The sequence below is a fragment of the Beta vulgaris genome, chromosome 1 (genome assembly GCF_026745355.1).
Source record: "Beta vulgaris subsp. vulgaris cultivar EL10 chromosome 1, EL10.2, whole genome shotgun sequence".
NCBI lineage: Eukaryota > Viridiplantae > Streptophyta > Magnoliopsida > Caryophyllales > Amaranthaceae > Beta > Beta vulgaris.
The window spans coordinates 41,400,920-41,411,518 of NC_079202.1; the positions used below are offsets into that span (position 1 = coordinate 41,400,920).

General features: G+C 38.8%; 1 long non-coding RNA gene across 1 annotated transcript; it reads right to left on the minus strand.

The window, feature by feature from the left end:
- Positions 1-2,541: 2,541 nt before the first annotated feature.
- Positions 2,542-4,175, minus strand: LOC130590872 (uncharacterized). Its single transcript, XR_008968623.1, has 3 exons — positions 4,147-4,175; positions 3,639-3,695; positions 2,542-2,713 (listed from the first exon to the last, which is right to left on the minus strand). It is a non-coding gene; the product is annotated as an uncharacterized LOC130590872 (long non-coding RNA).
- Positions 4,176-10,599: the final 6,424 nt, after the last annotated feature.

Consider the following 10,599-nt stretch of genomic DNA (forward strand, 5'->3'; position numbering starts at 1 on the left):
TAGTAGTTCCTCCAATGGTTTTTCAACTCGTTCATTTCTGCTGGAGCCATTCGATATGGGGCTTTCGAAATTGGTCCAGTCCCAGGTACTAGGTCAACGGTGAACTCTACATCTCTCCTTGGTGGCATACCAGGTATATCTTCAGGAAAAACATCCTGGAACTCTCGGACTACTGGCACATCCTCAGGCCTCAACGGATCATCCTCAATTCTTCTCACCGAACACATAAATAGAGGCCATCCCTTGTCTACGTAGTTCTTAAGTTGTAAGGCATTGATCACCTTAATCTCGGGTTCTCGAGGTATTCTCCTATATGACACTCTTTTTCCCGAAGGATCTCTCAGTTCCACTTTCTGCGCATCGCAGTCTATCTTAGCCATGTACTTTCCAAGCCAATCCATCCCCAAAATAATGCTAGGTTTGATAAGTTAAACTCTATCAGGTCAGAAGGAAAGAAATCTCTCCTATTTTCAGTGGCACTTTTAGAAATCTTTTAGAGCAATTAACAGTCTCCCAGACGGAATGACTATAGGCATAGAAATCGACTCAGACTCGATCAATGTTAAAGTCCTAACAGTTGAATGGGCAATAAATGACAATGATGCTCCAGAATCAAACAATACTTTAACAGGAGTGGAGTTGATAGAAAATGTACCCGAGACAACATCCCTTCGAGCCTCTTGTTCTCTAGTCGACATCATATACAGCTTCCCCTTGCCCTTATCTTGGGAATTGGTTGCATTGTTCCCATTAGATGTCTGATTATTGGTGTTGGTTACAGGCTTGGAGTAGTTAGAATTCCCATTGTAAGCACTTCCCCCATTTCCATTCCCGTTTCCATTTCCATTTCGGGGCTTGTCCCCATAATTCCCATTCTTTTGGCCATTGGGGTTCAGTTTGTTCTTCGAGTAGCACTCATATGCCCTATGTCCCAATTTCCCGCATTCTCGACATTCCACCTTGTTACCCTCACAGTCTCTACCAGGATGGTTGTTAGGGCACTTCTACACCTATACACACGCTCAGATCTGCGGTTATTGGTGTTGTTATTGCGGTTATTGTTGTTGGGATTAGGTTGTTGTTATTGGGTCCCTTACCGAAATTCCTTTGAGGGTCTTGATGGTTTTGGTTCCCATTATGCTTCTTCTCAAACTTCTGGACCTCAGGGTTTGGATTATCCTTTCGTTTCTCACCCTGCTTACCCCCTTCCTCTCTCTTCCTGATGGCATAAAGATGAGCAGCTTTGCCAAACACATGATCTAAAGAGGTGAATGTATCTCCCCCCAGTCTTCCTTGCAGGTCAAGGGTAAGTCCTAGTTCGAAACGTGAGGCTTTAGATTCCTCAGTAGGTGCTATTTCCGGGGCAAATCTCATCAGCTCGATGAATTTCCGGTAGTACTCCTCAACAGACAGAGTCCCTTGTTCCAACATCATAAATTCCTGGGCTTTCTGCTTCTTAAGGTATGGAGGGTAATATTTGTCCCTTAAGGCCTTTTTGAAAGTTTCCCACCCAAAACCAGGCTGACTCAGGAGGTTGCTCTTAGCTTGGGTCCACCAGAAATGAGCATCTCCCTGAAGGTAGTAGCTCGCTAAGGGCACAGTTTTCTCATCAGGGCAGGATAAGGTGAAGAAAAGTTTATCGAATTCCCCAACCCAGTTCTCTAATTCTTCAGGTCCCCCTTTCCCATTCAGTATTGGTGGGTTCCTACGGGCAACCTTTTCGTAAATCCCCTTCACGATTGTGACCTTGGGCTAGGTTGGCAGTGATTTGCACCAAGTCACGTATCGATTGCTCGATATTCAGAGAGGTTTCAGGCGTGCCTCCTCCCGACGAACCATTCTACGCTGAAAATAACATAATAGCTATCTCAGTGACACACATCCATCCTGTCTTTCTTAACCAATACACATTGCACATATAGCAAGCAGTTGTCACGAACAAATATTAAGTCTTTATTGACTTGCAACACAAACATCTCACATGAGACGTCACAACCATAACAAGGAATATCATAAAGTATCCTTAAAGGTTTTCGAAACATATATCATATATATGTATATATATATATGTATTTAAGAGATAAAACGATCGTTTCAAGCAAGTAAATAGTTTTGTCGCAAAAATAAGGTTTTAATTCAACACCATTTTTGAAACATCCTTGTACATCCTCTTAACCTATTCATATTGTGAATATTGCAAGAATCGTTCGCAACTTCAATTGAACAATCAAACAACACATTCGAGTTCAAGACACGAAACGAAATCACATTTGCAATCATTCCTATGACTTAATGCACATAACATAATATGTTCTATATGCTCCTATCCCATACTACCCATTTTGAAATCGTTTTTAAAACGTCTTTGAAATTCAGAGCCTTCGGCTCTGATACCAGTTTTGTAACACCCCCAAAATCCACACGCGCTACCACTGCTACGTCGCGTCGACCTCGGGGCGTTACCGCCGCGATGGAACGCAAGGCATAATAAGAGTTAACGATAACTTAAAACATTAACTTGAAAACTAAAATGCAGCGGAATTAAAATATAAATACAACTCGGGAATCATCAATGACCCCTTTCATTCAAACCACAAACCATATATAAGTCTTAGAAAAACCAATAATACTTATTTCAAAATGCTTTAAATGTAAATACCCAAGCCTAGTCCCCGTATGCTCGAGATTATGCAGCAGCACCAGCACACCTAGTCTGCTCCCCATTGTAGCATCAATGGTTCATCGCAGTTCATCAAACACATAATAACACACAATCAGCTATGCTGAGTACGTAATGAACCATTGAATACATGTAAAATAAATGATGCACACATGAACAATCTTAAGCATGATGCTACACTGTTACATCCTTTAACCTTTAAATCTTTAATTGGCATCGAACGGGCACCGTCATCTTACTAGAATCATACGGGCTACTGAATCCTTAACAGACACTAGGTCTGTTAGATGAAATGCAAATACGGTTTTGTTCCGTCTCACACCCATCACCTTAGTATGCATACCCCCAAGATCGAACGGAACCTTCCGCCTACTTGAGTGTCAAAAATATAAGGACACTACTGTCGTCACAGTAGGCCTGCGTAGGAGCGTAGGACAAGTCCCACACTCCCCCATTGTTCATCACTTGTAGGGAGTCCAGCTACAAGATATTGCCATAATTCATTTTAATATTAACCATTCATTTCATAACCACATATAGTCATTTACCTTGTTCTCTTAGTTACAATGCTCAAATCGTATCTCTTGTAACACTCTTGTTACACTATGGATACATAGAATCATTACCTGTTCTCTTCATTAAAATGCTCAAATCGTATCTCTTGTAACAATCTTGTTACACTATGGATACATAGAATCATTTACCTGTCCTCTTATTACAATGCTCAATCATATCTCTTGTAACAACCTTGTTACACTATGGATAGATTAAAAATGCTCTTGTTTATACTACGATAGAATTACGCATTCCAATGCAACATATCATTTCAATTACAAATGTCTAACCAGACAATCTCAATCAATCAAACGTTCCCTATCATGCTTCTAGGTTCCAATAACATAGATTGCAACCTAATCATGATACTAATACTTGGGATTAAACTGGTACGCGTACGTACCTTGTAACGGAGAATTTTCGCTGTCTTAATCGAACGTTCCGCTTATGAAATTGGGACCTAAACCGTTAAATAAAAGCTTTAGTGCTACGTCGTTGGTAATATTAACAACTACTACGTAACTAAGACTATACGGTTTAATAATTCGAAGTAAACGATAACTAAACCCCTTGTTTTGAATTTTCGTTACTTTTCTATTATAAATAGTTTAACGTCTTTTAGGGTAAGTAGTGAACATACTAATATTAGTTAGTGTCATTAGTCCACTATCTTTACCAAACCAATTAAATTATAAGTCCAACCATGTTTTATGTCCAAAATCTTATGTCCAAAACTCTTAGGTCCAATCCAGTATTATGTCCGAAAGTCAGATCCGCAATTATACTCAGATCAGTAAAATAAACTCATTAACTTGAACTATTAATTAACTAATTATAATTTAACATAATATGAAAACATAAATTATAATTAAACTTAATATAATATATTCAATATATAAAATGTTTTATACCGTTAAGCTCGCCGGAAATCAAGTTCCGGGCGACGATTCCGCACCTGGCAACGGCACACAACCCCGCACTCTACCACAGCAGCCGCACGACTACGCTCGAACCAGCCCTCGATTCGCACAGCAGCAGCCTCGCGCACGCTTCGAGCTTTGTCGCACAACTCGCACAGCAGCGGCCTCGCGCCAGATCTCTCGTCGCTCGCAGCCCTCGCACGTCGTCGCTCGCAGCCCTCGCACGAGGACCTGCTCGCTCGTCTCGCGCACCCTCGTCGCGCGCTTCGAGCCTGCGTCCTGCCCTCACTCACACACTCGCTCGCACTCCCTTCGCACCAACCCGCTCGCTCGCACAGCCTTCGATCCAGCCCTCGACTCGCTCGTCTCACACAACCCTCGCGCAACCCTCGTCGGACACCTTCTCTCGCGCGCTCGTCACTCCGCACCCACAGCAGCGTCACCCGTCACGCACCCTCGACGGTGAAGCATTTAGGGGAGGTGACAAGAGAGCGAGAGATAGAAGCTGAGGGGCGAGCGAGAGGGGTAGGAGGAACAGCGAGAGAGGAAGGAAGAACAACGAGAGAGAAGAGAGAGGAGAGAGAAGAAAGGTAGGGTGACGGCTGAGGAAGGAGAGGAAGAGTTTTAGGGTTTCTGAAATTTTTCTCCTCTTCCTTTCCTTTTTATAACCTTCTAAAATTGGTAACTCTAGATCGGGTAAACTCGGCTTAACTTTTATAAATCCGAAATTAACACAACCGACTCATATTAGTATTATTATATTCTTATTATTCTGTAAATACTACAAAATCCTTTTTATTAACTTCTTTATATTTTCTTAATTATTACGAATTAATTCCAAAAATACGGAGTATTACATGTACTAAGCTTGATTTCTTGATTTTGAATATATTTTGTCATATTTAGTGGAATTTTCGGCCAAAGATTCCATATAGGGTTCCTAAGGTGAAAAGACAAGAAAGACCAAAGAAAGAAACACTGAAAAGATGAGGCGTGGTCATAGCGTTGAGTGTTGAAAGGTTATGCAAGGTTGGCTTAAAAGCGATATTGTGGCGGAGAAAATGGCAAGAGATAAGAATTAGAAGAGGACGGAGCCATAATGAATTGACTCATACAATAAGGTAGGCTAATGATGCGGTTTCGAATCCTGATCTATGTTCTAAATGTAGGGATGAGCATTTAAAATTCATGATGGCGATCGCGCTTCTCTCATGGGCCATGGCGAGCCTTAAAATATGTTTTGAATTGAAAGGTCGGGCATCGAAAGAGGTTGCCTATGTATTCATAATGGAATCAAGCCAGCTGTAGCTCTTAACATTTTAATTGGTGGCCTAGCATTTTGCTTTAGAGCCATTTGCAACGAGTTTGACATTGATTGGGAAGAGGTCTTTGGCAAGGGTAGATAGTGATGTTGGTTTGGTTTGATTTAGAGTGGTCGGACCACGGGTTGAGGTTTCCTACGTATCTTTTGCAATATCAGACCAGTCGTAGTTCAGGCTGATGAATGAGAAGATGCCATGACTTTTGCCTAAGTTGCCTATATGGATTTTCGACCTAGCGGGATTTGTTTTGTCTTTTCTGGCTTATTGGGATGCAATGTGAATGGTTGTTAAGAAGGTTTATCACAGAGATTTGAAGTTGGAGGTTTAGAATCGGAGGTTGAAGGTATTGATAGGCTTATTTGCAACACTTCTTTTCTTTTTCGACTTTTTGATATTTTGCACTTCTTTTTTTCATCATTTTTGCTTTTGCTTCTTTTTTTTTTTGCTTTGTTTTGTTTTTGTTGCTCTTTTTTTTTTTTTTAACTTTCCCTTTATGTTGATTTGTTGTCAAGTATACTTCTCTTGATATAGGTTGAAAGGGAGGGATAATTGTAGTGAAAGGAGGAATAATGTCTCTTTTATATATGCCAATTTGTTTAATGTCTTACTTAGAATAGTCATGAGAATTAGAAATTCATTTCTTTTAAGGCGAGAATCGTGATTTCCATTAATAATGCTCATTAATGCAAGATTAGAAAATAAATACTTATTTATTAATTGAAAATTATGAGTACATGCAATAGGTGGGGAAAATCTTTTATTAGACAGGGAAACATAAGAGATATTAAATTGAAAATGAATTCCTAAGTCTAGACTTCTACATCATGTGACGAGACAACTTTGTTGCCTCGATCTTAATGAGTTCTCTTTCTAAATGAAAAGAGAAGAAGTGTATTTTTTTTGTGTCGATTGAACCTAAGCGAGTTCAAATGCTTTAATAAGCGATTGATCTCGGCGATATGTCTATTTCTATGACATTCAGGTCATTATCTTCAGTGTTTTTTAGCAAATTATTCTCAACCAGGATACCCATATCATAGACTCTTGCGAAGCTATCAAGACCCAAGTATTGGAGGTGGTTTTTGTATTTAGGGAGGAGGTTATAAACTCAATAAAGGCATCAACAACCTATATAACCTTACCATCAAGATCTTGGGGGTAAATAAATAATAGCATAAAACTCATGAAGAAAGTTTTTTTTTGTAACGGAGATCAAGCATGATAGCAATAGTAAGAATCAAAGAATAATTCTTCCTATACTTGTTACATTTTGAATACATAGGAGCTGCCACAAGACGAATAGAATTAGTTGGGTTTTCTTTAACATAAAACATAAGACGTTTAATTTGGTCCAACAACATCGGGAATACCGTTGGGTAGAGTTTAGGGTCTACCGATTGACAAACATGGTTGCACGGAAATTCCTTAAATGATACTTTTTTATTATCAATTGGTTTACATTTAGGGATGCTAGCTGTAGAGAACTCTTTAGGCAGTTTTCCTTTCAGTTTGGTGTTATTAATAGGCTCGAAATAGGAATTTGCATTGGTTACACTATGAACAACACTTTTCGTTTTCTTGTTGAATCCATGAGATTCACCAGACTCAACCTTCTCAAGCTTTATATCTATTTCTTCCAGCATGTTAGATAGCTTGGTTGTAGCCATTTCAGTGAGTTGTTGCTCGTTATACGATTGACTGTCGATTTCAATGTCGCTTGATTTCTACATAGATGGTCAAAGGAGAATGTTTGTTTGTTTAAAATTTGAGCTCCTAGGAACAAATATGAATATCCTACAAGTATGATGATTTCTTTTGTTTTTTGAATGCACCCAGGCATAATGTCTGTATACATAAATTTTTCGACGCACCTAGAACTAAACCATATATGCATGACTTAATATATGCGTTCGAATTTGTAATGGTTGCCTACCACTAGTAGAATAATTGTTTATTGTTGCGGTGATATTGCTGCAGTTTTACCCATATTCAACAATATATCACATAAAAATAAAAGAAAAAAATCTAAATTAATCATATTGTTGCGGTTTTGGCCGAAAACCACAACATGGTTTTAACGGAAATTTTTTGAAATTTTTTTACTATTTGCGCAAACATATTGCTGTGATTCTAGCAAGAACCGCAAAAATATATTAAAAATATTATTTGAACCTATTGTTGCGGTTCTTACAAAAAACCGCAGCAATAGGCTTTTAAAATTAATATTAAAAGGGTCCATCCAGGGTTTCCCTATTAAGTTAGGGTTTCACTCCTTTCACTTTCTCTCCTCCTCTCTTCCTCTCATCAGTTTCATGCCTCCTCCTGCCCTCATCCTCTCTCTCTCTCTTCCTATCATCAGTTTCACGCCTTCTACTCCCCTCATCTTTTCTCTTCCTCTAACCCTCTCATCATCTCAATCAGCTCTTAACCCTCTCATCCTCTCAATTCTTGTCCGATGCTTTAACCACCTATCGTCGGTCGACCGTTTGACAAGAAATCAACGGTGTCGCAAGGTCGCTCGCCAGATTCGGCATCAACCATCCTTCGCTGTCGACTGTTCGTTAGTCGAAAATGTCGCTCGCCAGATTCAACACTCGCTCGTGGCTCCGGTCTTCCGTCGTTGCTTGCTTTCGTTGGTCGTCATTGCTATGTGACTCCTTCGTCAACACTCGCTCGTTGGTCGCCTCGTGGGTCTCCTCGAGTTCTTCGAGCTCTTGGCGAGTTTTCGAGTTGTTGGTCGAGTTTGTTGTTGATTTTCAGTTTCTTCGAGTTTGTTCTTTATTTTAGGTTTCTATTTTTTTGTTTAAGGATCTATTTTTTATTTTAAATTTCTTATTTATTTTAATATATTTTTTATTTTTACAATATTTTTGTAATTAGTCATCTGGTTTTTCATTTAACATTTTGATCTTTTGTATTATTTATGTAACTAGCTTTTTTATCTTTATTTATTAATGAGATTCATCTTCAGTTCATTTGCGAATTTGGTAGATAGTGGATGAGTTAGTTGTCTAGTTTTAATCTTTCAAATTAGATTGCAAAATGCAAAAAATTTTTTTTTTTACCCGTAGCAGGACCTATTGCTGCGGTTTTGGGCAATAATCGCAACAATAAGTCAAACATATTGTTGCGTTTCCTAGCCAAAGCCTCAACAATATGTTGTACTTTTCTAATGAAAAAATAAAACTATTGCTACGATTTTGGCTAGGAACAGTAACAATAGCTTGGCCTATTGTTGCGGTCAAAAACCGCAGCAATAGGTTAATTACCTATTGTTGCGCCCTTAATTGTTGTGCTGCCAAAATCGCCGCAATAAGCATTTAATCTACTAGTATACATTTCCCCAAAGAGGGAGTCATATCACTTGTAGTACAGGAATACTAAATGCGAAATGCATGAGATGAAATGAAGAGTATGGATGTATTGGAACTCTTAAATGCCTTATAACTCTAGTTATGCATGAAGTGTATGAATTATGGACTACACAATGCAGAGGGACTCTACTACTCTAGTATAAATATTATCCTAAATTAATATGCAATTATAATGACTTCAAAATCCTAGACTTGATAGACTTCTAATGACGTTAGAATTCTAGATTCGGCATACTTTCGAGGATGCTAGACTCTAAATATGCATGAAACTCTAGTGGACCTAGACTCCTAAAATGGACGGAATTCTGATGGATTTAGACTTCTAATATGGGCGAAACTCTATTAGATTCAAGACTCCTAAGATGAACGGACTTCTAATGGATTTAGACTCCTAAGATGGACATAACTCCAATGATTTTAGACTCCTATCATGCATGGACTTTGTAAGGGTTATAGAATTATAAGATGGATCAGACTCAAGCGAATTAATTAAGACTCCTAATATGGATAGAGTTAGACAGGATTAAGAACTCTAAATGGAGTGAAACTAGATGAACCTAAACATATGAGCTAGATGGAGTTCTACTGAAAATAGAATTCCTAGATGGATAAGACTTTTACAACAAGATGGACACTAAAACGAGTCGTTGGCGATGTGCACATAAGGGATGGATAATATAAAGAAAGATAGGATAGAGAAAAAGGATGAATTTTCGAAAAAAAGATATGGGATAAGAGATGGGATGAAATTTTGAAAAGGCTAGCAGATTTTTTTTAAAAAGGTAGGAGATTGATTTTTTTAAAAAATAGGGGACAGAAAAAAATGGAGACCGATTTTCGAAAAAGATATGCGATATATTTAAAATGGATTTTGAAAATTAGAAGATGTGGAGATGTAAATTTTAATCTTTATGAAGGAATAACTTTGTTTTAAGATGAAAAGGGATCAAGCGAAAGAAAGATAAAAAGAAGAAAAATTCTAATTACCTTAGGAAATGTATATGCATGATTTAGGCGGGAGCATGCAGGTAAGGAAAAGAAAAGACGCAATAAACGTGCGAATGGTGCGCTCGACACAGAATAGGTGCGTGCAACGCACTGAGTCTGCACGAAGCGTAACCAGGAAGCGCGGCATGCAATGTAGGGGCGTCAGACGCATGATAAGAGTCCGAAGCGCAACTCCTATTCCTTCTTCGTTTTTTTTATCGTGTTAGCGTTCGACAAATTTTTAACTCGAGGACATTGCATAACACAATCAATTAAAACCACACACATGTAAAGATGAACAAGTAGGATAATAATATGCAAAGTTCCAACCTAAAGTCAAGTTCTACGTTTCGACTATTGGTCAGGTTTAGGTTAAGGTTGAAAGGGTCCATCAGTAAGACATTGATCCCACACTTCATACCTTTTGCTGAAAAAGGTGGCCACGTGTAAGACGCACTCCAGTTCTCAATTCAGGAATAAGAGAACAATGCCATGGTTGGGTAGGTTTGCTTATGACTAAGATCCAAGACTAGCGCTGAGGAAGCTTTTTCGATGGAAAAAGCGCAAACCTCTCGGGGGTGACCTCACACATAGAACAATCTGAGTATTTGTTTGTATTAGGGATCACAAAGTGCTAAAGTTTAGGAAAACGATGTAAAAAGTCGTTTGAAGAAACCAAAAACGAATGCGTTTGGCGCACATCCGAAGCGCGAAATGCATAGAATGTGTGTCACACGCACTTGCTTTCTGGCTGTTTTTCT